We start from the raw sequence: 16,212 nt of genomic DNA, 5'->3' as shown, positions 1-16,212 counted from the left end.
CTTGGGGTTTCAACTTTTCAAATATATGCACATTCATGGTAAGTAAATAAATTGGGGTATGTAAAAAGGCCCCCAAAAAGACGATAGGCAAAGAAGATATGTTAAATGTGAAAAATAAATCCCAAACACATGTCAGAAGTTTGGCATTGCACCCCCCAAACAAGGTAACAAACCTATGCATAGGTGGTATAACTGTACTAAGGAGATGTTGTTGAACAGATATTTGTGGTGTTTTTTGTCAGAACACATAACAGGAATTGAGAATCCATGCCTAACTTACAATGTGTGTCAAAAATAACACAAAAAAATGACTGCCCAATAGTTTGACAAAGACTGGTGTTTGAATTAGTGCATGGAAAGTGTTAAAATACCAGCATTTCAAATACCCTAGGGTGTCTACTTTTCAGAAATATATGGTTTGATGGGGGTAAATTACATTGGCCGGCTTCACAAATGTCCCAAATAGGACATGGGTGCATGATGACAGATGTGAAAATCCCATGTTGGAAAACTGGAATGCGCCCCCTAAAAATAAGGTCTTTTAGCCCCCAGATAACCCAAAACACCTATACATGGGTGGTATCACTGTACTCAGGAGATGTTGCTGAAAACATATCGGGGTGTTATTTGGCAGTAACCCTTAACGTTCTCAGTAAATGTATTCTTAAATTGCTATTTTGTCAAAAAATCACCACTTTTTTTTTTAAAAAAAATTTGGCATAGATTGGTGGTAAAATGGTTGCATGAAAAGAGTCAAAATACCCCAAGTTTAATACCTTCCGTTAACTTCTTTTAAAATATATATACATGTGAAGGGTTATTCAGGGATTCCTGACCGATATCAATGTTACAATGTAACTATCACTAATTTGTGCTACTTGTACTTATTGCCCTATAACTTGCAAAAAAGCAAAGAACATGTAAACATTGGTTATTTCTAAATTCAGGACAACATTTAGAAACTATTTAGCATGGGTGTTTTATGGTAGTTATAGATGTGTAACACATTTTAGGGATCAAAGTTAGAAAAAAGTGTGTTTTTTTCCATTTTTCCCCATCATATTTTATATTTAAAGTAAATTATAAGATATGATGAAAATAATGGTATCTTTAGAATGTCCATTTAATGGCGAGAAAAACGGTATATAATATGTGTGGGTACAGTAAATGAGTACGAGGAGAATTACAGCTAAACACAAACACAGCAGAAATGTAAAAATAGCCCTGGTCCCAAACGGTCAAAAAATGGAAAAGTGGTCTGGTCACGAACGGGTTAAAATTACATGCCCTATTTGAAACATGAAAGTTTTTTTGGGACTTGACTGTCCCTTTAAGAGGTCATAAGAACATCTAGATGTCTCTATTTAGATGATGTCTCCACAGATAGTTTCTCCATTAATTCAATCAATTAATGTGGATCATAAATCTCCTTAAAAGGGACGTTAAAAAGAAAATACATGCAAGACATAGTGAAGAATTCAAAGCAAAGATTAGCCTTAGAATAATACTGTAAGTAAACGACACACAGAAAAGGACAAATACCAGGCGCCAAATCACCATGAGAATTAGAAACGATAGCCTAGAAATGAGGAAATGTTCCTACCTAAATCTGTTTTAAAAAGTTTTAATAAGAACAAAATGAATGGATTAGTTGTAATTTGAGACTCCAGCTGAGATACTGCACAATAGTGCATGCCCCCCATGAAAATATTAATATTTCAAATTCCAATGTTCTTCATATAACAGAATATGTTCCATTTATTCATAAATACATATTTCTACATATATCTGAAGTTTTTTTTGGACAATATATATATACAGTATATATATATATATATACAGTATATATATATATATATACACATATATATATATATATATATATATATATATCAGCATAAAGAAACGCACTCGCCAGGTCTTACAAATATTGTATTATTTAATACATCAAATAGTTAGTGACGTTTCGGGGTCGTTAGCCCCGTCCTCAGACCGTTACAATACAAACCACAAGCAATACTGTTTATACATTACCCGCCACCATCACCAGCGAGCAACCGGAAGTGCCCCGTGCGTCCTGCACGTAATACTGCGCAGGTCCGCCGGTCGCCATAGCAACCGGAAGTCGCTACCCTACAGAATGGAACAGAAAACAGCATAAGCATATGCAAAACACATGGGCAAAAAACATTAGCGTCTATACAATGTCAGCATTATTTACACAGTCAGCATAGATCTTTGTTATACATATTATTATCTAGTAGACCTTATGTCATAAATCCCAATCACTAAGTATCCTCACATTGTAAATTGTTTTACTATCTGAGTCATTTGTTATACAACACACAACGTTAGAGGAAACAGTGCCAATCTAGGTAGGTGTTCAAACCCTTAGGAGCCAATGTATTTAAAGTGAAAATCCACTTTGATTCCTTCTGTAAGAGTAGTTTGGCTCTGTCTCCCCCTCTGTTGGATCTAGGCACATGATCTATAATGATGTATCTAAGATCAGCAGCCGTATGGCCAGTCATCGCAAAATGCCTTGCAACTGTCTGTTCTGATTCCCTTTAAGGAATCGCCAGCCTAATAGCAGCACGATGATTGGCCATATGGGTACGTAGCGTATCCACTGTCTTTCCTACATAGAATAAACCACAGGGGCAATGCAATAAATATACAATATATTCTGTGATGCATGTAACCCTGTGCTTAATTGTGTATTTCTTATTTGAATGAGGATGTACAAATGACTTGGTATTGTTCATTCCATTACACGTGGGATTTTCAGGGGGATTAATCCAAGTGCTCTTCTTGTAGCCGTCGATCGGATCCACCTTCACCAGAGTGTCTGATTGATCGAGATCTCCTATAACTCACTCTAGGTGGACCCATCTCCGTGAACGGAAGAGTAGTATCTGTATTTACAATGTTCCAGTTCTTTCTTATAGTTGTTGGGAGGTCCTTCTTGTCCGTGGTATAGGTGGTTAAATAGGACATTCTACTTTTCAATGGCCTTTGTGCATTAGTCTGGAGTGCGTCCTCCTGTGTTACATCCCAGAACTTCTTTAGATGTTTGTCAATCTCCTCTTCCCGATACCCTCGTTGGAGGAACCTCATCTTCATTTCCGTCAGTTGATGTTTGGCCTGTACTGGATCACTATTATTACGTACTACCCGCTTGAATTGGGAAACGGGTAGTGCCATTTTGAGGGCTGGTGGATGGCAACTGGTGGCCTGTAATAATGAATTCCTGTCGGTTTCCTTGCGGAATAAGGTTGTACATAGCCTGTTACCTTGCTTGTAAATTCTTAGGTACAGGAAATCGAGCGTTTCTGTACTGTATTGTATTTTAAATTGAAGATTAGGGAGAACCTTATTCAATTGTTGGAACCATAGTTGTAACTCCATTAATGATCCATCCCATATCACAAGAAGGTAGTCTATGTATCGATGGAAGAATGAGATACTGGGATGTTGAAACAACCGAGTATGGTATTGTTCGAATTCTGCCATGTAGATATTGGCATGCGATGAGGCCATACTTGACCCCATCGCCGCCCCGAGTAATTGCAGATAAAAAAGGGTCTCAAATTGGAAGTAGTTCATCATTAAGCAGAACTGGAGGAGCTCCAGAATCCATTCCATGTCTGGTCCAACATAGGGATATCTACATAGATGGTTACGTACAGCCTCCAGGCCCTGGTTGTGTGGAATCACCGTATAAAGGCTAACCACATCCAATGTGACCAGATATTCTGTTCCTTTGAGCTCCCTCATATTATTCAATTCCTTAATCAGGGACATAGATTCCAAAAGGAACGATGGCATATTCCGTACAATAGGTTGTAATATAGAATCAAAATACATAGCGATGGGTTGTATCAGCGATCCAATAGCCGATACTATCAGTCTCCCAGGTGGTCGTGTGGCATGTTTGTGCACCTTGGGCAGTGTATAAAACACTGGCGTCCTGGGAAACTGTACCGTTAGAAATGCCATCAATTGTGCATCAATCTGACCTTCCTATAGAGCATTCTGCAAAGATACATCCACCTGTCTTTTGAAGGTCCATATGGGGTCACCTGGCAGTTGTCTATAGGTGTTAGTATCCTGTAACTGAGACAACACTTCCTGTTGGTAATACTCATAATTGAAAAGCACAACAGCTCCACCTTTATCAGCCTCACGAAAAATGATGTCTTTGTTTTTACTTAGTTACTTAAGAGCTTTACTCCCAAGGCGCGATAGGTTGTTCCTGCATCTTGTGGCAGAGCATGTGGTACCCAATTAGTCCGCCAGTAGTCGGCTGTACGTTTTAATACTAGGATTAGAGCTGGAGGGATCCTATTTAACCACCTATAACACGGAAAAGAAGGACCTCCCAACAACTATAAGAAAGAACTGGAACATTGTAAATACAGATACTACTCTTCCGTTCACGGAGATGGGTCCACCTAGAGGGAGTTATAGGAGATCTCGATCAGAGACACTCTGGTGAAGGTGGATCCGATCGACAGCTACAAGAAGAGCACTTGGATTAATCCCCCTAAATGAGGATGTTATAGGTGCTTTGGTTGCACAACCTGTAATGGAATGAACAATACACCAAGTCATTTGTACACCCTCATTCAAATAAAAAAGGCATTTTGCGATGACTGGCCATACGGCTGCTGATCATAGATACATCATTATAGATCATGTGCCTAGATCCAACAGAGGGGGAGACAGAGCCAAACTACTCTTATAGAAGGAATCAAAGTGGATTTTCACTTTAAATACATTGGCTCCTAAGGGTTTCAACACCTACCTAGATTGGCATTGTTTCCTCCAACGTTGTGTGCTGTATAACAAATGACTCAGATAGTAAAACAATTTACAATGTGAGGATACTTAGTGATTGGGATTTATGACATAAGGTCTACTAGATAATAATATGTATAACAAAGATCTATGCTGACTGTGTAAATAATGCTGACATTGTATAGACGCTAATGTTTTTTGCCCATGTGTTTTGCATATGCTTATGCTGTTTTCTGTTCCATTCTGTAGGGTAGCGACTTCCGGTTGCTATGGCGACCGGCGGACCTGCGCAGTATTACGTGCAGGACGCACGGGGCACTTCCGGTTGCTCGCTGGTGATGGTGGCGGGTAATGTATAAACAGTATTGCTTGTGGTTTGTATTGTAACGGTCTGAGGACGGGGCTAACGACCCCGAAACGTCACTAACTAATTGACTTTTCTCAGTTCATGGGCAGTTATTTTGCGCCTTGGTTTTTCCACACGCTTCTTGCGACCCTGTTGACTATTTTGAATGAAACGCTTGATTGTTCGATGATCACGCTTCAGAAGCTTTGCAATTTTAAGAGTGCTGCATCCCTCTGCAAGATATCTCACTATTTTTGACTTTTCTGAGACTGTCAAGTCCTTCTTTTGACCCATTTTGCCAAAGGAAAGGAAGTTGCCTAATAATTATGCACACCTGATATAGGGTGCTGATGTCATTAGACCACACCCCTTCTCATTACAGAGATGCACATCACCTAATATGCTTAATTGGTAGTAGGCTTTCGAGCCTATACAGCTTGGAGTAAGACAACATGCATAAAGAGGATGATGTGGTCAAAATACTCATTTGCCTAACAATTCTGCACTCCCTGTATATAACTGCAGTCTCTGCCGCTTCTACACAGTCCCCGCTGGGACTCCCTGCCCTGCTGCCTACTCTATCCTGTTTCCCCTTCTACCTTCTACCACCGCTGCCCGCTTTCCTGCTTCAAACCCTCCCACCTCTATATAACTGCGGTCTCTGCCGCTTCTACACAGTCCCCACTGCGACTCCCTGCTGCCTACTTTATCCTGTTTCCCCTTCTACCGCCGCTGCCCGTCTCCCTGCTCCAAATCCTCTCCCCTCGCACCTCTATATAACGTCTGCACGTGTCCGCGCCTGGACCGCACCCAGCGCCACAAACTGTGATCTCCGCACCCTCCACAACGCCAGCACCCTCCGCTCTCTCAACACTGGCAGTTCGTCAGCATGGCACCACGCATCCCCGACGAACACCAGAGGACCATTAACCTGCCGCAACTGCTCCTTCACCTCCTTCCGGACCACAAACCTACCAGACAACCCACAGATAAACAGCCGTGATAACCTCAACTGCATCCTCCTCAACACCTGTTCCATCCACAAACACGCCGTCGAAATCTGGAACCTGCTCGACTCCACCGCCCCAGACGTCGCCTTCCTCACAAGACCTGGCTCAACCCCGCCGGACATCAGCATCGCTATCCCCGACGGATATAAGATCTCCCACAAGGACCGCAGCAACTGACCTGGAGGAGGCATCGCCATCTTCCACAAACACTCCATCCAAGTCACCACCACCTCTGGCGATGACTCACCAGACTGGGAACATCTCCACTTCAAGATAAAAGTCAACCCCAAAACCACCCTATGCAGCACCCTCATCTACAGACCTCCAGGACCTCGTCCCGCCTTCTGCGACTCCATCACTGACCACCTTGCACCCCACGCCCTTGTCTCAAAGGACTACATCCTCCTCGGCAACCTCAACTTCCATCTAGACAACCCCAACACCACTAACCTCCTGGAAAACCTTGGAACCATCGGACTGAAGCAACTTGTAAATGCCCCAACCCACGTAGCCGGTCATACCCCCAACACGATTTTCTCCTCAGGCAACCACATCTCAGTCAACCACATAACCGAACTCCACTGGACCGACCACCACTGCATACACTTCTCCTTCAACAAACCCACCACAGACCTCTGGCCTCACCCCCCCCGCAAGAACTGGAACAATATCACCCAAGTCCAACTGCACTCCCCCTTGATCAAGTCCCCTCCAGCGACCTCCACTGATGCCAACTCCTCCGCCCGCCCACTCCACCGCTGGATCACAGAATGCCCCAATACCATTGCCCCCCTCAATAAACCGGCCAGCCGCCAGCCCACCAACAAGGCCATTTGGTTCACCCCCACCCTCCAGGACTCCAAACGCCACTGCCGACGATTGGAGAGAACATGGAGATCCAGCAAGACCCCCTCAGACAAAACGGCCTATAAAGAAGCTATCACCACCCACCACCTCATCAAAATCACCAAGAAAACCGCCATCCTAGACAGAATCCACAACGACAACAGCAAGGAGCTGTTCTCAGTCATCAAGGAATTCTCCATACCCAACAGCAATACCAACGACATCCCACCCTCCCAGGACCTCTGCGACAACCTTGCTATGTACTTCCACCACAAGATCATCAACATCTACAACAGCCTTGAGCTCCAGAACTCACCCTTCCCCACCGACCAACCTACCCCCACCGACACCTCACCAAAACCCACCTCCCCCCACGGACTACCTGGATCCCCCTCACCACGGAGGACAACCTCAGAATCATTAAAACAATCCACTACGGAGCACCCTCAGACCCATGCCCGCACCACATATTCAACAAAGTAGGCAATACCATCGCCCACGAACTCCGCCGCACCATCAACTGCTCCATCTTAACCGGCTCTTTCCCAGAAGACTGGAAGCATGCAGAGCTGAAACCCCTGCTGGAGAAACCCACGGCAGACCCCAATGATCCGAAAAACTACTGCCCCATCATCTACTCCCCTTTCCAGCCAAAGTAATTGAGAAGGCCATCAACGCACAACTTGTCGACCACATCGAGACCTACCACATCTTGGACCCCTCCCAATCCGGCTTCAGGAGCAATCACATCACCGAAACCTCCCTCCTCACCGCCACAGAAGACATCCTCGCCCTGCTCGACCAAGGAGAGACCGCCGCCCTCATCCTCCTAGACCGCTCAGCCGCTTTCGACACTGTAGCCCACAGCACCCTCCTCACACGCCTACACGACGCTGGCATCCACAATAAGGCCCTGGAATGGATCATCTCCTTCCTCACCGGCAGAACCCAGAAAGTCAGACTCCCGCCCTTCTCCTCCAAACCTACAGCAATCCACTGCAGCGTACCCCAAGGCTCTTCACTCAGCCCCACCCTCTTCAACATCAACATGGCCCCTCTCACCGCCATCGTCCGACGACACAACCTCAACATTGTCTCCTACGCCAACGACACCCAGTTAATCATCTCAATCACCCGAGATCACGCCACCGCCAAGAAAAACGTCCATGAAGGACTGACAGCAATCGCCTCCTGGATGAGTGACAACCATCTCAAACTCAACACAGACAAGACCGAAATCCTCTTCCTCGGACCCACTAAATACGCTTGGGATGACTCCTGGTGGCCCACAGCCCTCGGACACTCCCCTAACCAAACATACCATGCACAAAATCTAGGCATAATCCTTGACTCATCGCTCACCATGGACCATCAAATCAAGGCCGTCTCCTTGACTTGTTTCCATATACTCCACCTACTGCGAAAAATTTTCAAGTGGATCGCTACCGAAACCAGAAAATCTGTCACCCACACCCTTGTAAGTAGTCGACTGGACTACAGCAATGCGCTCTATGCTGGGTCCACCATCAAGCTCCAAAAACGACTCCAGCAAATCCAGAACGCCTCAGCCAGACTCATCCTTGACATCCCTCGCCAATGCCACATCACTGAACACCTAAGGAACCTGCACTGGCTCCCCATCAACAAGAGAATCACCTTCAAGCTCCTAACCCACGCATTTAAGGCCCTTCACAACATCGGTCCCCAATACATCAACCACCGCGTCAATTTCTACACCCCCTCCAGACAACTCCGCTCAGCCGACCAAGCCCTCGCAGTCATCCCCTGCATCAGGAAAACCACAGCTGGAGGCAAATCCTTCTCCTACATGGCAGCTAAGGCTTGAAACACCCTCCCTCTACAGCTAAGACAATCCATCTCCTTTACAAACTTCAGGAAGGACCTCAAGACCTGGCTCTTCAACTAAATAGTCTCCCCGCTACCCCCCCCCCCCGCCTCTTTTCGACTTCCCTTAGCGCCTTGAGAACCTCACGGGTGATTAGTTTGCACTTTACAAGTGATAGATATTAAAGGAACATGAAACCCATTTTTTTATCTTTAAGTATTCAGGTTTATTGCAAAACTGCTGCCATATAGTGCTCAAGACCCATTCACACTCCTAAACCTGCCTACCTGCTTTTCAACAAAGGATATAAAAAGAACAAAGTAAATGTGGGACTATGGGCACAATTCTCTAAAGCACTTCGCTTAGGCAAGACTATATAAAATGATCTTCCAGCACTGTGGGATACCTTACACGATTTTTGTGAAGCAAATTGTGCTATATTTCTCTAAGGAGTGTTCCATGCATTTCTGTATGTAAAAGAGAATCAAGCTCTGTACAATACAGCACTACATGACATGAGTCTTCTTGCATTTACACTTTGTGCTTTGTACTTTACACTTAAAGGGATGGTAAACTCTGCAATATAACTTTTAAAAAAATAAAAGATCCTGCCAAAGTTTTTCTAACCTTTTTTTTCATACTTAGATCAATTTTAATTTTTTTATTCAACTATTATCTCTTATAGACTATGCCCCCCCCCCTTGCAGTTTTATTTTTTCCCTGTAAAGTTCTTTCTTACATTACATTACAAGCATGCATAGTAGCCACAGTGCTTGAGATGACCACGCGTGTGCTTGTTACTTTTGCGCACAAGAAAGGGGATTTATTTGTATACAGAAATCTATTTAGGATTGTGATTTGGGCAAATTCTGATTGCACTTCTAATATTTCTGTTTATCTTTAACAAATTAGGAACATATTTTGCATATTTCTGTTTATCATTTAGAAATGACATTATTTGTATTGTTTCTGCATAAAAAATAAGTCTTGCTGCACCAGAGAGTGAGATGCAATGGGGTGTTCCTTGGTGTATCTGAAGTTCTCTCACATTATATTCTCTAGCATTTTACACCTGCAGGTCTCCCTGATGTATCTCACCAGTTATTAATTTTGAGCAAACTTCACCAGCGTATTCTAGCCTTATTTATTAGACAGAAACAATTTATAATAAACTAGAAGCACATACATGTAAAATGTTATGAAGACATTCCAGTTTAATTTGTTTTTGCTTCAGACTGAGATATCACTCTCTATCTCAGAGAGCTTCATTACTTTCTACTGAACGTAGCAGTCATCTCTCTAGGGCCTGATATTCAAAACGTCGCCAGCATGGAGAGAATTCACACAAAATCTTTGGGATTTTTTTTTATTTTTTTTAAACCTTGTATTGTAATGTAGGAGTCAATTTTTCACATAAAGAACACTACATAGCAACATAAACATTTCTCAAGATAAAAATTGTGTTTTTAAGGGCCTTGCCGTACCTACAAGACTTCTTAGAACATTTTCGCCTAAGGTTTGTAATATCATGGCCCTAGGATATCCATGTTCTTTACATTTTCATAGAGAAATCAGTCAGTCCTGCCTATGGGGAGTCTGTAGAACAATTTTTTTTTAAAATTGGGCCCTAAGTTAGAATGTTAATTTACAGCACAAAAGTATAACACCACTACATATTTTATAATTGTCATCATAGAAATTGTTGTTACAAATTATACTTATGTTTACACAAACGTAAAAGACCAAAAACTTCCTAATGTTTAAAGTGATGGTAAATTTCAGACTATAAGAATGTTGCAATGAAAAATATATTAGTTTGCAAGTAAAACCACAGAATTATTAATTTATTTTTTTTAAAGTGAATATATATTTTAGAATAAAAGATTTATAATCCTTATTGGTATTGTCTGTTCCTCCGCCCCCTTCATTTTCTCTTTTGGCTGGCTGTGATGTATAGAGCAGTCAAATCCATTCTCTACATAGGCTTTCTAAGGGCTTTAAAGGGGCTGGACTTCATGATTGTCAAATGACACACACGCTGATTTGGATGTTCACTAGAATTGTCATAAAAAAAATTTTTTTTAAAAAAGAGTTCATCCAAGTGGGCCGGCAAAACATTGCAATAAAAGCTTTACTTTTTGCACTAATTTAACCCTTTAACAGATGGATTAAAAACATAAAAAGGTACACATATACTTTTTAAATGGCAAAGATTCAATATATGGCATTTGATTAGTGAAGGTTTACCATTAGTTTAAAGGGATACTAACCCCACATCTTTTCTTTCATGATTCTGATAGAACATGCAATTTTAAGCAACTTTCTAATTTACTCCTATTATCAATTTTTCATTGTTCTCATGTTATCTTGATTTGAAAAAGCAGTAATAAAAGGTTAGGAGCCGGCCCATTTTTAGTTCAGCACCTTGGTAGAGCTTGCTGATTGGTTTGCTACATTTAGCCACAAATCAGCAAGTGCTACCCAGGTGCTGAACGAAAAATGGTCCGGCTCTAAAGCTTACACTGCTTTTTCAAATCAAGATAACATGAGAACAAAGAAAAAATGATAGTAGGAGTAAATTAGAAAGGTGCTTAAAATCGCATGCTCTATCTGAATCATGAAAGAAAAAAATTGGGTTTAGTATCCCTTTAAGGCTGGCTGCTAGATTTTCAAGGCTTGCATTTTTTCAAGCTGGCTGCTAGATTTTTCAAGCCAGCATTAACAAAAACGGAAAGTTACTGAGCTTTAATTTAATTTATGGCTGTAAAGAACAACACAGGAATTGGGAGGACAATAGATATGAGAGAAGGTGGAAATGAGCATTACTCAATCTAGGGATATCTCGTCTTATCTTCAAACACCGAAACTGAAGAAATAAATGTATCGCTCAAAGGATTAGAAATTAAAGCAAATGACTAGGAAAGTTTCACAGGGAGAATACAAGCTGTGTGAGAAGGGTCTGAAACAAATGTTAAAGGAATAAAAAAAAAAGTCAAAATTGTAATATGCATGAGTGCATTTAAATATTAAATGTAATAATTTTTGCTTTGTACTTCAATTATGAAAAAATGTGTAAAAGTTATTACTGTTTTTCAGCAGTATATGCACATATGCTATGAGGGCCCGTGCACCCAGTATACAAACATTACACCTTCTCAGAGAATCAGCAGTGGCTTGTATGGCACAAAATAAGTCTTCATATACACAGTGCATACCATGAAAGCTCTCTGGGATTGAATACTAGTGCACAGTCCCCTGCAGCATATGTATGTATGCCACTGAAAAATCAGTTATAACTTTTACTAGGAGCATTTTTGCTAATGGAAGAATACTACAAAAATTTGAAATGCACATTTAAATTTGACCTTTCTATCCAACTGCTGGAGTCTGAACATGTTGCATTTGTAAAGAAAGCGTCACAAATAAATTACTGTAATAAGACTTTGCAAACGTTAATACAACATTTTACTCTTGTGATTATCTTGAAAATAATACAGCTAATCTTTTGGAATAATGAGATATGCCTGCATATTATGTAGCGCTGACATAGCATTTAAAGACTCTTACCCAATGCAGCTTGGAAGAAGAGGCACTTGCAGACTTGGTCAAATAGGGGAATGATTTCTCCCTTTTTAATGCTCTTCAAGAGAATCCTAAATCATAAGACAGCATTGTCAAGATGGAAAAAATGGGTTTTAAAAAATAGAATATTTTAAATGAAGACTAGCACTTACAGAGATCACCAGATCTTAACGTGGTGATCTTGCACCAGAATCAATCCGAAAAGAGCCGAACAGCACTTCCGCATTCGGATCCTAACGAAGGATCCGAAAGCACAAGTCTACCAATGCCAGTAAAGACAACTTAAAGTGATGGTAAACTTAACTGTTACAGAACATATCAGTGTAACTATGATATAAATCCAACCCCACTTTCATTCAAGATTTTTTTTCTTCTAAATTAAAGTGTTCTTACTGCTAATAGTTTTGATTTACTCCTACTGAAGATCTATACTTTTTTTTTATTCAGTGACGTAAAATCCCAATCCTAAATACACTACTTTATACAAAATAAAATACAAAATAAAAAAAATGCAAAGTTTATATGTAATAAAACTTAATCTTAAATTATATAAAATACAAATCACAAAATATAAATGCATCAGAACTCTCATGTCATTCGGTTGTTTTATCTCTGGAAGACTTCCAGCTGGAGGCGGAGCTGATAGGTAGCTGCAGGTAGTGGCTGCTGCTCTGAGTCTCTTCGTGAGGCACCGTTACATCCCCAGCATATGCCGTTTCCCTTGGTTGGATTGTCGGATCTGGCTTGGGTATTAGGATCATCGCTCCTGCATAGGAAGTCTGACTAAACAGCCTACATGTGCATGGTGGCTGCTGCACGCCATTCCTTCAGACGCTCTGATACCCATCTATCTGACCGTTATCAAGGGTACCTGATTACCCGGGTGTTTTGTGGTGGAGCGGTATGCACTGGAGCTTACTTTACAAGGGACTTGTAATATTTGACCATCTGTGATTGCCAACTACAGATAAAAGTGAAGACCACAGCAGTTCACCAACTTACCTGGTTCTTGCTGGACAGAGTACCATAGAACGCCACTAAGCGAGAATTTAAAGCACGGTCAAGCTGTACTGAACGCCGAAGAGACCCGCACGGCGGGGGGCGCCCTGGCAGGTGTACTACGTTGGGGCATACCGGTGCTTCCCTGATTGAAGTGCGCCTTCTCCTTGGCCCTGCATAGTGTGTCGTGGGACGGCACTGGCCGAGATTCTGGAGCCCGTTCAGTTTTGCTGAGCGCCGAGGAGACCCGCATAGTGGGAGGCGCCCTCGCAGGTGTGTTGAGCTGGAATACGCCGGCATCTCTTGATGGGAAGTGCGAACATTCCCCGGACCTGTAAGGAGGTGTTTGTTCAATGGGCTTCCTCTGAAAAATCATGGTTAGTCACCGCAACCTTACTGAGACCGAACTGCCCGCTTATGGTTTCGGAGGGAAAAAAAAGTGAGTCAAGAGTCAGCGAGCTAAGTGGGGCTGAAAGAAAGTGAACTACCAGTAAGGTACGGTGTGAACTAGCTGTATATTGAAGCGCTAGATACGACTGTGCCCTGTGGGGTTAATAAATATTTACATATAAACCCCTTGCGGACTAGGCGAAGTAGGCACCTAAACTAACTGGGTACCGAGGAAAATAAGTGCCGAAGGAGTTTTTTTTGTTTGTTTTTTTTTATTAAACATCTTCACCCAGCTTGTGCATAAACTTTGTTTGGAGCGATTTGCTACTCACTTTATATGGAAGCAGGCTGCAAATTATGTCTGTAGGACTTACCAAGCTCTACCTATGGGAATTTGAACTTATTCAGCCGCATAACAATAGAAGTGATATTTATTGTATCTTTCTACACACCAGCATTTCTGCTAGAATACAAAGTGTCTTTATGCTTCGGTTTAGTGTTACATGGGACATGTTCCAATAATGTTGCAATAATCTTGTCTAATGTTTATACTATTGGGTCGGCCTTACAGGCTGCCTCCTTAAAGGTGTATACTCTCCTAAATTTCACTTTGCATGTCTGGTATAAAATCTAAATATTTCTCTATAGAGTGACTTGCAAGATAGAAAAGAGAATTCTAAATACTTAAACATTAATTATATGTGCAACTGTTATACACTGTGGCTATATACTAAGTGGTTCTGTTTGCTCAATCCACTACAAGTTTGGTAGCGAACACAAGTATATACATAGTTGTGGTGTATTGTTATCTATTGACGTATAGTAACTACTGCCTCCATGATAGTATAGCTGAGGGCATATAATATTCTTGGTTAAACAGACATTAAGTGTAAAGATCAGCCAGAAGGAAAGCTTTCATAATGGTCTTTTCTTAGATATATATATATATATATATATATATATATATATATATATATATTCTTTATTTTTTTTCTCACTTCTTTGAGATAGCGTTGAATAAGGTGTGCACAAACACTAGTACTTTTGGCACTATAACACATATGTTGTAAGGTGACACGATTCTTGTATATATTAGAATATTAACAAATTTAATGTAGAGTATGTTCTAAAGGCCTCACTGTGGCCAAAGATTGCTTGGGATAATCACGAACAAATATTGGGAAGAACATCCTAGGCTATATAGACACAAATATTAGAATATAAAGGTTAGACAAAGTACAGTGTTGTTAATTTTTTTTTTTTATATGAATAGAATTTATACAATAAGATTTTCTCACAAATATTTGAAATATAGGTGTTATAGCTGGTACAAATACTAGAAATATAAGCTTTCTAATTTAGTCCAGCCCCTTGTGCATAGGGGGGAGATGTAGCGCAGATCATGCTGAGTAGGAAGTAAAGGTCACATTTGAGTTAAAAGACATTAAGTTAGACTTTGCGATTGGTGGAGCCCTGGTCTATTTTAGGGCCTTGGTTTACTGTCCTTCCCTGTTTCTTTCAGCACTATTAACAGGCCCTGGAGACTATTTTTGTCCATGGACAGATACATGCTCAATAAGAGCTCACCATCAAATATGCCTCCCAAATCAAAAGATAAAAAAGGGGGTAGCAGGAACCTGGATTCCAGTATTGATTCCCCCCAAGAAAAAGGTACCACTATCCCCATGAGTAACAATATAGTAGAATTCGCAGCAGAAATAGCTAAAATTTTGACTCCTCAATTTGACTTGATCAAACTTAAGATTAGGAAAGAGATATCAAACCTGACGGTAGAAGTCAGACAGTTTTCAACAAGATTAGAGGAAGCTGAAAATAGAGTCTCTGACCTTGAAGACAGGTATAATGTACAGGAGCCGGTAATAGATGCACACAGTAAAACGATCGCAAATTTACAAGCTAAGATTGAGGATCTTGAGGATCGCTCAAGACGTAACAACCTGAAAGTGATTGGTCTGCCTGAAACGCCAGAATTCCAAGGTTTGATGGCTTTTGTCTCAGTTACACTACCACAAGCTTTGCAAATTCCTGTTCCTCCCTTTCAGATAGAGAGGGTGCATAGGATAGGGTACCGTAGAGAACTTACTGAGGGCAGTAGACCAAGGCCGGTGATTTTTTAATTTTTTAACTTTCAAGACAAATTGCTGTTCCTTAAACACTATAGGAAATGTAACCCTCTGGTATTAGGCCCACATAGGTTATTAATCTTTCAAGATTTTTCATCTGAAACATTATCCAAAAGAAGAGATATGTCTTTCTTCTACGGTAGGCTTCAGAAGGGAAACTACAATATTAAATTGATTTATCCCGCAAAATTAATTGTTATGAAAGAGGGAATCTCTCACACATTAAACAACGTTATGGAAGCTGAGACA

General features: G+C 41.2%; 1 protein-coding gene across 2 annotated transcripts in view; it reads right to left on the bottom strand.

Moving 5' to 3' along the window:
- Positions 1-16,212, bottom strand: part of TXNDC16 (thioredoxin domain containing 16) — a 381,032-nt gene that overhangs the window by 355,630 nt on the left and 9,190 nt on the right. The window contains exon 2 of one of the 2 annotated variants that reach the window (XM_053697616.1): positions 12,416-12,501. The exons of the other annotated variant lie outside the window; for it this stretch is intronic. The gene's annotated coding sequence lies outside the window, so the exon portion shown is untranslated. The remainder of the gene's footprint in view (positions 1-12,415; positions 12,502-16,212) is intronic. 2 annotated transcript variants of the gene reach the window in all.

The sequence above is a fragment of the Bombina bombina genome, chromosome 1, assembly GCF_027579735.1.
Source record: "Bombina bombina isolate aBomBom1 chromosome 1, aBomBom1.pri, whole genome shotgun sequence".
Lineage (NCBI taxonomy): Eukaryota > Metazoa > Chordata > Amphibia > Anura > Bombinatoridae > Bombina > Bombina bombina.
This window is presented reverse-complemented; position numbering and strand designations above follow the sequence as displayed.